A 16,020-nucleotide genomic window follows, 5' to 3' on the forward strand; every position below is an offset into this window, starting at 1 on the left:
GGTTTGGGCTTCTAGTCGTCGTATTTTCTTCTCCGTTCAGTGCATGGACGATTAAAGGAGACAGGGACCTAGGCGACGGCAAGACGAAACTTTTTCCGGTGGTCCACCGCGTAGATATGGCCGGAGGAGCGATTTCCGGTCGGGTCGCAGGTTGCAGTTCGGGTCAGAGAGCTCTGATGCTCTCTCGGCTTTTCTGGATCAATCTTTTAAAGTGAAATTGATGATCCAGATCAATAGGTGGAGAGAATAAACGGTCGAGATCGCACCACCTAATTTCTATTTCTTTAATTCATTTTCTAAAATCCCACAACTCCGAAAAATTGCTATAAATAGCTTGGGTATTCGGAAAACTCTCCGAAAATTTCCACGAACTCGTTGTGCCATGTACTTTATTATCCAACTTCTAAATCTAGGATTTCACTTCATGAGAATTTCTGAAAATATTCTCAAGTAGTTTAACGTGTATCGTGATCGATAAGTAAATTATCGAACTATTTCACTTAAGCTCGATACGTTTTTTCCGAGGCTCACAGTTCTTGTGCTTTGGAAGCATGGGAAGCTTTGACTAGGACCGGGTGAAAGAGATCGCCCAGGCCCAGGAGCACGCGGCCCATAGGTTCTTGTGGTCCTTACGCCGGCCTCCACCCACAGGAAGAATTGCTTTTCCAAGTGACTACGATGACCAGACAGAAGTCTTGCCCAAAGGGTTCCTCAATCGAACATTTGGGATTGGAAAGGTCATAGGCTAGGCCTCGCAAGTTGCCGTCTCGGCTCACCCATTTGTTGGAGGATTTGTATTCCATTGTGGGTGGAATTCCACGCTTGAGAGTCTTTGGCACGGTGTGCCGGTTGCCCCTTGACCATTGTACGCGGAGCAATAACTTAAAGCGTTTCAGCTAGTGAAGGAGTTGGAATTGGCGGTGGAAATTGATATGAGCTACAGGCAGTTCTTGTGAGCGCGAAGGAGATAGAGAGACGAATAAGAGAGGTGATGAAACTTGACAGTGATATAAGAAAGAGAGTGAAAGAAATGAGTGATAAGGTGATGCGGCTAAAATAGCCTCACAATTTAACCCTGCAAAATGTAGTTGTCAGTATAGGATAAGCAAGGATCGTTCAGTCCGGGGATTGTAGGGTACACCTGTACAAAAAGGTCAATTAACAAATAAAAGAATAAAATTGGGGTTTTGAAATTTGGTTCCTAATCTACTTAAAATAAAAACGAAACAAATAAAACTACCTACAATGATCGACTTACCCTAGACCAATACCACTCAGGAATTACTAAGTGTAAAAACAGAAAATCCATTTCAACATGCTACAAAGATATGCCCATCTTAAATGCTTAGATAAGAGCCCAAATGAAAAGCCTTAGCAGATCAATCCATTTATCTAATTCGTTCTAATGTGGTCTTGGATCGGGTTAGTCCTTACCAAGCCCAATACTACTAATTTTCGAAAACACTTAGCGTAATTCTCTTAACTAGTAGTATTATTTAACCCTCGAATCAACTCACACGTGCAAATTAACCATTACACATAGAATTTAACACGTAATTTTCAGAATCGGTTAACCATTGAACATGGTTTTTACCACTTTTTAGAACTAATTGCTACTTGTTTAACTTAGCGCCTTAACAAATAACAATTACTCTTGGCATATTAAGCAAACACACAAGAACTCTTACCGTTATTCTAGCATGCAAACTTATTAACCTAACTCTGAAAATTACCTAAACACGTAAAAGGGCACAAGATTGTAACATGCATCATAAAAGAATTCTCAAAATCAACTCAATAATAAACTGCAAAATCTCAAAAATATTAATAAAAATATTCTGAAAATTTCATGTCTCCAATTACACAACTCACAAATCCAAACACACAAAACCGAAACAAAAATTGGAAGTAGAGTCATAGTTACACTTTGAAGCGTTTTCCTTAGCGGCTTGGCAACAAGGTGATGAACTCGTCTCTGCTATGGTGGTGGAGCGTCCTTGACTTAGCGCCTAAGAGCTTCGTGGATTGATGGATGGATGGTAGTCACGGTCTTGTAGGTGATGGAAGTTTGAAGAGTGAATTGGGTAGAGTCTTGGAATAGTTTTTGGCTAGGAAGTGATAACTAAGGGAAAATGGAGAGGAAATGGTGAGACAAAGAAGATGAAATGGATGAAGGAATGTGTTTTAGAGTGAGAGGAGAATGTGTTTATATAGGGAAAAAAAAAAAGAGCGAAATGATGAATGGAAGAAAAATAATGAAAGTGGTTTGTAAAATATGGAAAAGATGGAGTAATGATGAAATGAAAGCAAGGCATGAATGTGCAGAAATATGGAAGTGATGATGATCTATTAGAGCAGAAAAATATATCCAAGGAAAAAGAGAAAAACATCTAGCTTTCTTCATGTGGGTAGGAAACATGAACATGTAGTGTTGAGCTGGTTTTAGATCAGTTTCTGCCCCTTTATTCCTTCAATTATTTCTCCAAAAAGACTTCCGATTTTGCTCGTGACTTCTTCATATGAAATGATCCACCAAGTATGTAGATCATGCTGTCAAATTTTCATAACTTTTTTCCATGCCTTTGGGCCGGAATGGCTGCTAGACTCCATATAGGTTCAGTTTTCCAGTTTTGCTTCTGCAGAAAATTGGGCTGACTGTTTGAAGGCCTTCCACTTATATTAGGCTCTTTCACTATTCATAAGAAATGTTTATTAGGATGTCTAGAATGGATCTGGAAGGTTTCAGCTCATTTGAAGTTCATTTGTTCAGGTGGTCGCTCCTTCTTCCTTGCTTGGCTTGGTTTCTCCTAACCGGAGTAGGAAAATGTGTAAAGCTGACCTTTTTAGTGCATTTCCATTTTTCTCCATCATTTTATGGACCTAACACTCATTTCATCATCATCTACTCCAATGTACCTAAAAATAGAAATTGAGTTAAAAATCGATTCGTTAAGGAATTAACTAAGCAAAATGTGAGGAATAAACTATTAAAATACCACATTAAAATGCTCCTATCATAAGGGCAAGAAAGGTTTGATGGATGGTGGGTCGTCATACTCTTCCTTGAGACATTTTATTGATCAAATTTAAAATTCATGTTCATAGGTGGGGTGTAGAAAGTGTTCAGACATATTGGGTAGATTTGTTGAACAAGTTTGCTTACTATGACTATTGATGCATGAGAGTTAAATAAATGAAATAATAAAATATAGTTTATTCAATAGAAAATTTTTGCACCGACTTGGTTTAAACATTTTTTCATATCATTAATATTACTATATTATAAATTCTTATTTTAGGTTGGTACATGTCTAATGCCTTCATCGAATCTATAAGAATACATCTTTGATAATCTTGTCATTTGTTTTATTTAGATCTTCTTGCACGACTCTGAATATTGATAAGATGCGTGTAGATGGTGGTGGTAACTTTCCTCGGAGATGAAAAAAATAAAGGCAACAAAGAGCCGTCCTTAAAACAACCTAAATTCAATTTTTTTTTCTTTGGAGAAATTATTGTTTACTTTCAAAATGACTCGCTCTAGATAAGAATGACAATAATGCAGCTCATTGGGATTAGTTTGGATGGATCCTCAATAAGAATAAATTTTGCGACAACTCTAGAAATATAGACAAAAATCTCCTATTTGTATATGGAATTGGTGACACCAGCTAGCATATTCTAATCACTCGTCCTAAATTTGATTTATGGTAATATATAGTTGCTGCTGTTATTTTTTTTTTTCCCGCTAGAGCTATTAGTAACTTATGTTTCACACGAATAAAAAAAAAAAAGGTTTCACACCCTATTGTTTCGTTTTGGCACTTGCTAACCATCATGTTGCAGAAAAGAGATAATATGAATATCCTTTCATTCATTGAAGTCTTCTTATTGGATCAGGATGAGTTTGAGAACCTAATACGTTCCCAATGGAGATGGAGAATATTAGGGGAGACCCGCGGGAAATGGAGTGAAGATCACCGATGATTTTACAATAACCAGGCCTGCCATGGACATTGCCCCGTCTCATTAACTCTCAGTTAACAAAAACCTCAAACTTGATATAGAGTAAGAATAATTTGCAGATTAATTCTTTAATTAAATTATATCGTGACCTTAATTAATAGTCGTGAGTCATGATTATTAAGAGTATATATAGAAGAGTCAAAGTCAAGAAAGTCAAGGTCAACGGTGCATACATCTGCTAAGTAGTATAAATAGGGATAACCACTTTTACTATAATCAGTTGCAACCACTGTACATCTACCAAAGAATTTCAATACCGGTTGCCTCTTAGTTTTCTCTCTGTTTCTTCGTCTTCAACCTCTAGTTAGGTTTTCAATTTTCGCCATTGTTGCTTTACCTTCAAACTTTCATCATCATGACCTTGATTTTTAGCAATGATGACAGAAATCATGTGCATCGTTGTTTGTTCAGCTCTTCAACCATTAGCTTGGTCAACATCAAACTTCATCTTCATGGTACGTTGTAGTAATCCATATGAAATAGTAGTTTATTTCTCTTTTTGATAAGAATGTTTATAATTTATTGTTTATCCAACATTGTTTTCCTCGTTCCCTACAGATAAGTTTATTTTGATATAGTAATAGTAATAGTCCTTTTACTTGGTCTCCAAGTCTTTCCAGTCATGTTGTTCAACTCGCGAGAACTTTTATATAATAAAAACCAGAGACACCGAGACTGTTCCTTTCCAATGCCAGCAGAGCCATGACCTCACTTGAATTTGAGAGGTACTAATAAGGAATTCCAAGAATCATTAGTCATACGTAAAAGACAGACGGTCTCAATCAACTAAGCATGCTTGCTTGGGTTACAATATTTATATATCCTTTATCTAGCACCTATATTCACTCCATCTTTTCAAAAAGAAAAAAAAAAACCATATTCACTCCCTTTACCGAAATGAAGGAACCTAGAGAGTTGGTCTTCATCCCAGCCCGGCCCAGGTGTTGGCCACCTCGTATCAACCGTCGAGATTGCAAAGCTCCTCGTTAGTAATCCATATAAAATAGTAGATTATTTTTTCTTTTTGATAAGATTGTTAATAATTTATTGTTTATCCAACATTGCTTTCCTCATCAGTTCCCTACAGATAAGTTTATTTTGATATTGTTCTTTTACTTGGTCGACTATTTTAGTATATCCAGCTCATGTTGCCCTTCAACGACTCTAGAATATTTAGCTACCATTGTACTTTTCATTTATTTCCTTCCTTTTCTTTAGAAACAATATCCATTCATTTTTTAACGAACTCTTTATTAACTTCTCAACTCACGTACACCATTGAATTTTAACTAGGGGTACAAACAACGCTTCTTTTTTTTTGAACAAACAAACAACTCTTTCTGATTTTTTTTCTAATAAACAAACAACTCTTTCTTTGTTGCGGATAATTTTTGATAAATTTTGTTGCCGACTTTAAATGTAGAAGTGTAGACCTAAAATTCAGTGAATGAGAATGACTTAATTTGCTGATAATTTTATTAAATGTGTATGAGACAGACTAATCATCTGCATCATAGTTCATATTCAATTCATCAACGTACTTTGACGGGAGACCAAAATAAACATTAAATATGGTGCTTTAAGTGGTTAGCTTCCATCCCTCTGTCGTAAGTGGAAAAATAACCTAAATATTTCCACCTAATTAATAAATTATAAACTAAAGCGTAGTTACTACTAAAACTAATTGGTAATGATCATAGAGTTTCAAACTCTTATAAACATTACTAATTGGTAATGATCATAGAGTTTCAAACTCTTATAAACAAATATTTCTAATGCACGATTAAACACTCCTCATTCTCACATGTCCCCGCATATGTGGCAAAATTTTAAATTATACACTTGGATAATTTATATTAGATAATGAGAATGACGTGTGACTGAGAGGTATTTACGCGTGATAAACCTACTTTTACATTATGATAAAGTAATGTATGGATCAAAATTAAAATTAATTATTGATAAGGATTAATTACAAGAAAAATTATGGCCCTAGACCATGGTCACGTGGTGGTCCTGATTGATGTATTTGACCTATATGACTCAGACCATCACATAGCAATGTCACGTGGTAATCTGGTATAGAACAATTATTTTAATTACAAAGACCAAAACCTTTATATATAAACACATTTACAAGGTCTCAATTTTGTAATAAGGTAATTTTTTTTTTCCCTAAATCTGGCCGAGATTTGAAGAATTATTTAAAAAAAAAAAAAAACTAGATATTTGATATCCCAATTAAGTAGGATGTAATTTCCTCTCTACCAACTAAGCTCGGGATTGGTTTATTTTCATGTAACAAGTTCATGAAGTTTCGCATAAACTGCAAGGTTCTATGCTTGTGTTTTATTTTGACTTGGGTTCCAAGTCTTTATTTTTTTAATTTTTTAATTTTTTTTTTAATAAGGTTTAATTCCAAGTCTTTATTTATTTGTATATTCTTTGAATGAGGTTTTCAATTCAATTTTGTATCAAATTCAAAGGTTCAGACTCTGAGAAACAGCATTTGGCCAATGACAGCAAAGGCATGACATGCATGCACGTGCATATAAATAGACGTGTGTGTTGGCTGAGCTTTTCATTGCAGTACCTTCACACAATTTATACCTTCTTCTGAGAACTATTTGCATTTCAATCTCCTAAATGAAGCAATCGGCAGAGCTAGTGTTTATCCCATCCCCAGGCAATGGCCACCTCGTGGCTACGGTGGAGGTCGCAAAGCTCCTCCTGTCTCGAGATGATCAACTCTTCATCACAGTCCTCGTCATAAAGTTCCCGTTCAGCATAGACGGCATCGATGCCTACGTTGAGTCCTTCGCGGACTCTTCCATATCACATCGGATCAAGTTCATCAACCTCCCACAGCAGAATATGGAGACACAAGGTAACAGCACCATCAACTTCTTGAACTTCATTGACAATCAGCAAACCAACGTTAAAGATGTTGTCGCCAAACTCATCGAGTCCGAGACCAAGACTCGACTCGCCGGGTTTGTCATCGACATGTTTTGTACCTCTATGATTGACGTAGCCAACGAATTAGGTGTTCCTTCCTACATGTTTTTCACGTCCAGCGCCTCCACGCTTGGACGTACTCATGTTCCACCTTCAAGCACTTCGTGATGATCACAACAAGGACTGCACTGAGTTCAAGGACTCGACTGCTGATTTGGTGGTCCCGACTTACTCCAACCCCTTGCCAGCTGCTAGAATCTTACCTAGTGACTATTTCGAAAAGGAGACCGGCAACAGGATCCTCAACTTGGCCAAAAGGTTTAGAGATGTCAAGGGTATTTTGATTAATACATTCACAGAGCTGGAGTCGCATGCCCTTCTTTCTCTCAGTTCTAATGGTATGATCCCTCCGGTGTATCAGACGGGACCCATACTAAACGTGAAGAGCGATGACAACAATGACCAAGTGGATTCGAAGCAGTCAAAGCAAAAGTCTGATATCTTGAAATGGCTCGATGATCAGCCTCCATCGTCTGTAGTGTTTCTGTGCTTCGGGAGTATGGGAAGCTTCAGTGAAGACCAGGTGAAAGAGATTGCCCGCGCATTGGAGCATGCAGGATTTCGGTTCTTGTGGTCCCTACGTCAGCCTCTACCAGAGGGAAAGATTGGAATGCCCAGCGACTATGCCGACACACCGGGGTGTTACCTGAAGGGTTTCTTGATCGAACGGCTGGGGTCGGAAAAGTTATAGGGTGGGCGCCACAAGTTGCCATCTTAGCCCACCCGGCAGTCGGAGGTTTCGTCTCTCACTGTGGGTGGAATTCCACTCTGGAGAGCTTGTGGTTTGGAGTGCCGGTTGCCATGTGGCCCTTGTATGCCGAGCAACAACTTAATGCATTTCAGCTAGTTACGGAACTAGGTATAGCTGTGGAAATTGATATGAGTTATAGGAAGGATGGTCCAGTTGTTGTGACTGCAGAGAAGATTGAGAGTGGAATAAAGGAGCTAATGGAGCTTGATAGTGATATAAGGAAGAGGGTGAAACAGATGAGTGATAATAGCAAAAAAACTTTGATGGATGGGGGGTTCTCATATGCTGCGTTGGGCCACTTCATTGATCAAAGTTAAAGTTTATGACCACATTTGGGGAAAAGCTTTGATAGTGTCTATGATGATAAACTTCATTGTGTCATATCATATGGCCTTTATGCATGACTTTGAGAGTGTTTCATTCTTATGTTATTTCCTTATATAGGAGCATGGTGAAATGACTATATAGTTCTTTTCCGTTTGTAGAAAGTGCATGTTGTACTGTTTTTGATTATTGAGTCTATTTTTATCAAGTGAGATGCCGTAGGAATGGAAATTCTGATGATTTTTTCTTACATAGAATTAGCTTGGTGAAATAATAGATAGCTAGTTCTTTTCCTTTTGGCATGGTGAAATTGTCTTGCACTTTATTGATTATTCAGCCTTTATTTTTGTCAAATGGATGCGTCTAGCTAGAAACTGAAATGAATAGGATTTCATTTTTAGACGCATCTCACAAAACCAAAATAATTAGATTTATATTGATGCTAGGACCATGTTTAGCTTTTGTTCTCTTACATATCAATATAGCCGTAGAGGTATTTATCAATATACTTGGACATTTTTATCAATATTGACTTAAAAATACGAGGAGACTAATCAAAACAAGTTGTGATATAACAATGAATGAAACTTATTATTTGCTGAAATAAACATATCTTCAACAAAGATAAGTCAAACCATCACTACAGGAAAAAAGATCATTTATGACGTGCACAGCACGCCGTAAATTTTGACGTACAAAAATATGCTCTTATAGACCGCGTCATAAAACTGAACTCAATTTTTTAATTTTACGGCGTACATTTTGCACACCTTAAATGTATTCTTTTACACGCTGTAAAATTTTCATTCACGACGCACTTTGCAGGCCGTAAATTTGTTTTGCAAAATTTAAAAAAAAAAAAAAAAATCAATTAATTTGCAGTTGTTCCAGGGTCGCCCCAACATTGCAACCATTAGCCATATCATGTTCAAACACTTATCGAAACAAAATAGAAGGACAAGATACCAAATGTTAAAGCTGGGGCTAGTGGTGGTGGCAGGGCCGAAGCAACAGGAACTTGTGGTGCTGGCTTCTCCAAGGCTTTACTTCTTTCTTATTACCAGCTCTAGATCTAGCTGCTTCATTCAGCTCCAAAATATCTCTTGAATCCACTAACCTAATCATGAAAATGATGCCAACATATAAAAAAAATGTTTAGGGTATGATGCATAGTTGTTGGTAACTTGCGACAAATATAGGCATACAGATGAAAGTCGTTGCAACTTAATTGACAAGGTCTGATACTTGGGCGATGAAAGCTGAGATTGATGGTGCATTTGGAATATTGTTCAATACCTTTTAAGCAGACATTCAATTCAAAAATTGGACCAAAAAAAGAAATTTAAATTCAAGACGTAATTTATCACCGTGAAAGGGAAACGTAATTTATGTCACAGAGGTAGTACTCTTTACCTGTATACAATTACCTCAAATTAAGTCAGAATTACCTCACATGCCACACCCTAGTAAGCCATAAACATCCGATTCCCTTTAAAGCATAGCCAATTAGTGATGTCTTTCACATCTTTGTAACTAGCCTTGCCTAACAGGAAAGTACTGCAAAGAAACAGATTGAAGAGTTGGCATAGTAAAATGTGAGATCAGCATACAGGAAAATAGTAGAAAAATCTGTTACTCATACCTTGATTATCCTCTCTGCACAAGTAGAGATCAGCATACAGGAAAATTCGTATCAGCAAAAAGGAATAGGGAACTGAGACCTGGGCTGGGCTCCCAATCAAATATTGGATGCAGGAGTACTTGCCCAATCCTCTGCAAAAAGGAATTAATCTCCTAGTGACGAGGGGAAACAAAAGTAAATGAAGCAGGCTTTGTGTCTACAAGTAAATTGCCCTTCTTATATCTATCATGGCCACCCCACAGCTTGTCAAATGTAGGTCTGATTGGTGCCTCAGATGCATTGCTCCAACAGTCCAACCTAGGTACACCCAAATAACCAAAAAATTAAAGCAATCTGTGATCCTTAATTCAGTCTCACAGTCAGAGTCTTATAGAGCCATATATGTGCCACAAACACACATGAACTGAGAATTGCAAGTAATGACATAGAGAGCTTATCATATTAGCATCCCATCAACTTTGCAACTCCAAGGCCATTCTAAATGAAGCCTCAGTGTGAGCTGTACATGTATTTTGATGCGATTTTCTTCTGCAATACATTCATTAGTTACAATTGACTATATCTTGAATCAAAAGAAAATGATAATTCTACATAACATAAAGTTTTGTTCTGCTACCTAAAGATTTCTTTTGAATTATTCTGGAACTTTCCACACAACATGAAGAGTACCTGAGGGTCATCTCATCTTAAGGAGTCTAACCAACAGAACTTTGAAGCCTAACATCCCAATTTCATACACAGAAGTAGGGGTCATCATTTGGCCCGCGGGCCTAAAAGCCCATGGGCGCCCGCCCAGCCCAGTGGGCAAAAGCCCGGCCCGGCTCGCAGCAAAGCCCATCTCGGCCCTGCCCATTGGGCATGAGGCAGGGGGGCGGAGGGTTCAAAGCCCAGGCCTGGCCCTCGGCCCGGCCCGTTATATGCCCATTAAAGCCCGCCCGGCCCGGCCTTATAAGCCTACCCGAAAGCCCATTCAATTCTTGTATTAATATCTTTTTATGTAGTTATATTGAACTAATTATTGCATTAGGTCATATGTTTTTTAAATTTTGTATTTTATTTTGGTCAATCATTAACATATCATAATTTTTTTCATAGCTTTTTGTATTTTTTTTAACAAAATAATATGACATATAAATATAATGGGCTCGGCCCTGCCCACCCAAAAAAGCCCGGCCCTGCCCGGCCAGAAAAATAAAAAAAATATGTTTTGGCCCTGCCCGGCCCGGCCCGAGCCCATTAATTTTGGGCAGGGCCGGCCCTGCACTGCCCATTGACGATCCCTACACAGAAGGGTGCTTGCAATCTCTTTCTAAAATGTACTTGATAGGGACTCTTCCAGCATCAGAGGAAGATCATACTCTTCTTTGGGACATTTTATTGATCAGATTTAAAATTCATGTTCATATGTGGGGCGTAGAAGGTGTTCAGACATACTAGGTAGATTTGTTGAACAAGTTTGCTTACTATGACTGTTGATGCATTTAGAGTTAACTAAATGAAACAATAAAACATAGTTTATTCAGTAGAAAATTTTTGGGCCGACTTGGTTTAAACATATTTTCATATCATTAATATTACTGTATTATAAATTCCTATTTTAGGTTTGTACATGTCTAATGTCTTCATCGAGTCTATAAGAATACATCTTTGATAATCTTGTCATTTGATTTATTTAGATCTTCTTCCACAACTCTGGATATTGATAAGGTGCATGTAGACGGTGGTGGTAACTTTCCTCGGGGAAGAAAAAATAAAGGCAACAAAGAGCCGTCCTTAAAACAACCTAAATTCAATTTTTTTTTTTCTTTGGAGAAATTATTGTTTACTTTCAAAACGACTCGCTCTAGATAAGAATGACAATAATGCGGCTCATTAGGATTAGTCCGGATGGATTCTCAATAAGAATAAACTTGGCGACAATTCGAGAAATATAGACAAAAATCTCCTATTTGTATCTGGAATTGGTGACAGCAGCTAGCATATTCTAATCACTCGTCTTAACTTTGATTTATGGTAATATATAGTTGCAGCTGCTATTTTCTTCTTCTTCCGCTACAGCTATTAGTGCTACAGCTATTAGTAACTTATGTTTCACACGATTATAAAAAAAGACAGGTTTCACACCCTATTATTTCGTTTTGGCACTTGCTAACCATCATGTTGCGGAAAAGAGATAATATGAATATCCTTTCATTCATTGAAGTCTTCTTATTGGATCAGGATGAGTTTGAGAACCTAATACGTACATTCCCAATGGAGATGGAGAATATTAGGGGAGACCCGCAGGAAATGGAGTGAAGATCACCGATGATTTTACATGGGCATTGCCCCATCCTTAGTCTCATTTTCAGATCGACAGTCTCAACTCTCAGTTAACAAAAACCTCAAAGTACTTGATATAGAGTAAGAATAATTTGCTGATTAATTCTTTAATTAAATTATATCGTGCCCTTAATTAATAGTCGTGAGTCATGATTGTTAAGAGTATAGAAGAGTCCAAGTCAAGAAAGTCAAGGTCAACGGTGCATACATCTGCTAAGTAGTATAAATAGGGATAATCAGTTTTAGTATAATCAGTTGCAACCATTGTACAATTACCAAAGCATTTCAATACCGGTTGCCTCTTACTTTTCTCTTTGTTTCTTTCTCTTCAACCTCTAGTTAGGTTTTCAATTTTCGCCATTGTTGCTTTACCTTCAAGCTTTCATCATCATGACCTTGATTTTTAGCAATGATGACAGAAATCATGTGCATCGTTGTTTGTTCAGCTCTTCAACCATTAGCTTGGTCAACATGAAACTTCATCTTCATGGTACGTTGTAGTAATCCATATAAAATAGTAGTTTATTTTTTCTTTTTGATAAGAATGTTAATATTTATTGTTTATCCAACATTGCTTTCCTCATCAGTTCCCTACAGATAAGTATATTTTGATATCGTTCTTTTCCTTGGTCCACTACAACAAAAACTGGCATTAATGACCACCGTATTGGTCACTAAAAATAGCCATTTTGGTCACTAAATATGATTAGTGACCAAATATTGTTGGTCACTGTTAACGTTAGTGATCCGTGGGGATCTCTAGTTAGCTATAAATAAAGAAAGAGAGACAGAGAGAGAGAGATTTGACACAAGATGTATAGTGGTTCGCCTCCGCATGAGCGGGAGACTACGTCCACTTGAAAGCTTATACTAGTGTGTCGAGCCTTGCGGCCTAACAAGATTACAAAGTATGTAATGGGATGGATGAATGTGTTGAGTTTGTGGGAGGAGGCATTCCTTTTATAAGTGAAGGAATGCTTGTCATTTACATTGTTTTCGATGTGGGACAAGAAACCACACTATTCTAGTCTAGAAAGCCTAGTTGTGAGGCATCTTGGCAAGGGCGGGAATGTGCCTTCCCGGTGGCGGATTTGCGACTTCCAGATACCGCCGCGTAGCCTGAACATAGGGCTACACGATGCATGTCTCGGTTGGGCCTTGCCATGTCTTGTGGATGTCCCAAAGTGGGTGTTACTTATGCTTGGTGATGTAGTAAATACTCCATATTATTGGAGGTATGTACAAGTCCCCGAAGTCCCCAAGTAAGAGGAGCTTCTTGGTTGGGGAGTTCAAATCATGAAGTCAGCAAGCATAAGTAACCGGGCGGTACGGAGCCCCTACAAGTCCCCGAACTCCGTAAGCAAGAAGGGACTCGTGAACCTGCATAACAAAGACAAAAAACAGGCATACGTAGAATGCTCGTTGCATTGGGCAACAAATGTGAATTGTATGGATATGCGTTGGCATATATAAATGTATGGGGTGCGTGATACATGTAGATGTATACACGCGAATGGCGCCGAGTACGATCGATTATGACGTACAAACTCGAGAGCGCGTATGGCCGTATGAGCATATGGATTGCATATGATAAATGTAAGTTGTATGAGCGCTGCGAAGGTAAGCGTTTGTTTGGTTGTCGCTCGTATTAATGGAACGCGAAAAGAATTTGATTTGTCGCCGGCGACAAATGGTAGAAAAATTCCATGTTCCATTAACGTGTGGTGTGTCGAGTAGACATGAGCGTAAAGATTGGGAATGCCGGGAAGGCGTGAGCGTAAAGATTGGGAATGCCGGGAAGGCGTGAGCGGGAAGCTCGAGGATTGCCGGGAAGGCCTGAGCGGGAAACTCGAGGATTGCCGGGAAGGCATGAGCGGGAAGCTCGAGGATTGCCGGGAAGGCATGAGCGGAAGCTCAATGGGTTGCCGGGAAGGCATGAGCGGGAAGCTCAATGGGGTGCCGGGAAGGCAAGAGCGGAAGCTCAATGGGATGCCGGGAAGGCATGAGCGGAAGCTCAATGGGATGCCGGGAAGGCATGAGCGGAAGCTCAATGGGATGCCGGGAAGGCATGAGCGGAAGCTCAATGGGATGCCGGGAAGGCATGAACGGAAGCTCAATGGGTGGGCCCCTGCTAGGCCCGCTAGAGAGTCCCCGACTCCCTAGCCATGACGGACCTCCGGATGGTCGGTAATTTGTTTGTTGAGGGGGAGCTGCACGGAGCAGAGGGTGTTGGGTAGCGATCCCAATCTTTGGTACCCAAGCGTCGGGGTTAACTGCCGGATCAATGGCTGCCGTAGGCTGTGTTAACTAGTCCCTTGCTGCAATGCCGCGTAGCGGTCAGTGCTATTATGAGGCGTTGCCTTACCGCGTGGCGGTTTGGTCGTAGACCGTAGACTCATAAAGTTTGTATCTGCATGAAAAAATGACAAAACACACAGAGCAAGCATGTACGAGTAGTAAAGTGGCCAAGAACATGTCGTAGGCATGCTTAAGGGTCATGGAGACATGTATAGACATGGCAATAGCTCTAATCGTAAGAGCGGAAAGGATAAGATGGTGTGACTTATCTTGTGCCGATTTGGAGCGAGTTGAAGTTGGAGTTGTCCAAGCATGACGGTCCAATATTGCACCAACGTTTTCATTGACTGGTTTGAAACGATGTCCGATATGCATCCTTAACAAGAGAAACGATTAGCATATAAATTTGTAACATTACTAAGTGCCTGGTAAGTGCATTGGTCGGAGAACAAAGGTAGTGCAGTCAATGGGTGCAATGCAATTTACACAAATGGTAAATGAATATATTTTGTTTGGCATAGTAGCCGATATTGATTGGCCTAATTTGTTTGTGAAACAAACTGTAGGTTTGCTAACAAGTAAAGGCATGGCAATAGTAAATGTCAATTTTGATAATGACAAAGGCAAATAAAGCCAATGCCTAATCAAATATGTACATGGAAATGTGCCGTGAGCAATATATGTACATGTGATTAGCTAACGTAGTTAGGTAGTCCAGTTGAGGTGAGGTGTAGGCAGGCATATCTCTAGAATGCTAGAATTCAAAAGGGTACAGCCGCATGACCAAGTATTAGTCAAAAAGTGTGTTAATGCCTAATATATATGAATGGATGACAAGCATATTGGAGACAAGAAAGTTGGGTGTAGCATGTGATATTGCAGGCTGTGATTATTACAAGCATGTAGGCATATACCCATAGCTGCATAATGTGAATGCAAGTGGATATGCATGTCATGGTCTGATGGAGACATGGAGACATGGATTTATCAGAGTATGAGCATGTTTATCAGATGGGTTTAAAATATGTGTACATATATATGCATATGCATGTATATCATAAAGCTATCGATTTTCAATGCCTGACATGTACTTTCAGACGTTCACATGTGTTGCATATGGTAGGTCACCAACTTTTGCAAGAAATGATAATATAATATATGTGCTTGGTCAAGGACGTGTAGCAAGCAATGAGAACATGTTAAATATATAACAAATTACATATAAGTTATTGACAAAAGATGACTTAATAAATACATCCACTAAAGATTGAATTAAACATATAAGGACTAAATCTTACAAATAAGGACAATGTGCTCTCCACTTGCCACATGTCATGAGTTAATTTACTTTTTTATCCTTAACTACTTCTTTTGACTTCTAATCTCTTTACAATGATTAAATTTTACAAATAAGGACAATCTACTCTCCACTTGCCACATGTCATGATTTAATTTATTTTTTTATCTTTAATTATTTTTTTTTTACTTTTAATCCCTTTATATTACTTTTTTTTTTAGAATAATCAATTTATGTTATTTTTTTTTTCTGAGAATAATTCATTTATGTTACTTTTTTTTTTCTGAGAACAATTTGTTTATGTTACTTTTTCTTTTTTTAAGAACAATCCGTTTATGTTAC

At 38.4% G+C, this 16,020-nt stretch overlaps 1 long non-coding RNA gene and 2 pseudogenes across 1 annotated transcript in view; 2 read left to right on the forward strand and 1 right to left on the reverse strand.

The window, feature by feature from the left end:
- Positions 1-3,090, forward strand: part of LOC133716411 (putative UDP-glucose flavonoid 3-O-glucosyltransferase 3) — a 5,342-nt pseudogene extending 2,252 nt beyond the window's left edge.
- A 3,539-nt stretch (positions 3,091-6,629) lies between these two features.
- Positions 6,630-8,136, forward strand: LOC133717672 (putative UDP-glucose flavonoid 3-O-glucosyltransferase 3; annotated as a pseudogene).
- Positions 8,137-9,345: 1,209 nt separating this feature from the next.
- LOC133718849 (uncharacterized) overlaps positions 9,346-16,020 on the reverse strand; it is a 59,083-nt gene continuing 52,408 nt past the window's right edge. Inside the window, exons 3-4 of the long non-coding RNA XR_009850622.1 lie at positions 9,762-10,058; positions 9,346-9,676 (exon numbers count right to left, since the gene is read on the reverse strand). This is a non-coding gene — a long non-coding RNA (uncharacterized LOC133718849). The remainder of the gene's footprint in view (positions 9,677-9,761; positions 10,059-16,020) is intronic.

Source organism: Rosa rugosa, chromosome 6, assembly GCF_958449725.1.
Source record: "Rosa rugosa chromosome 6, drRosRugo1.1, whole genome shotgun sequence".
NCBI classification, from domain to species: domain Eukaryota; kingdom Viridiplantae; phylum Streptophyta; class Magnoliopsida; order Rosales; family Rosaceae; genus Rosa; species Rosa rugosa.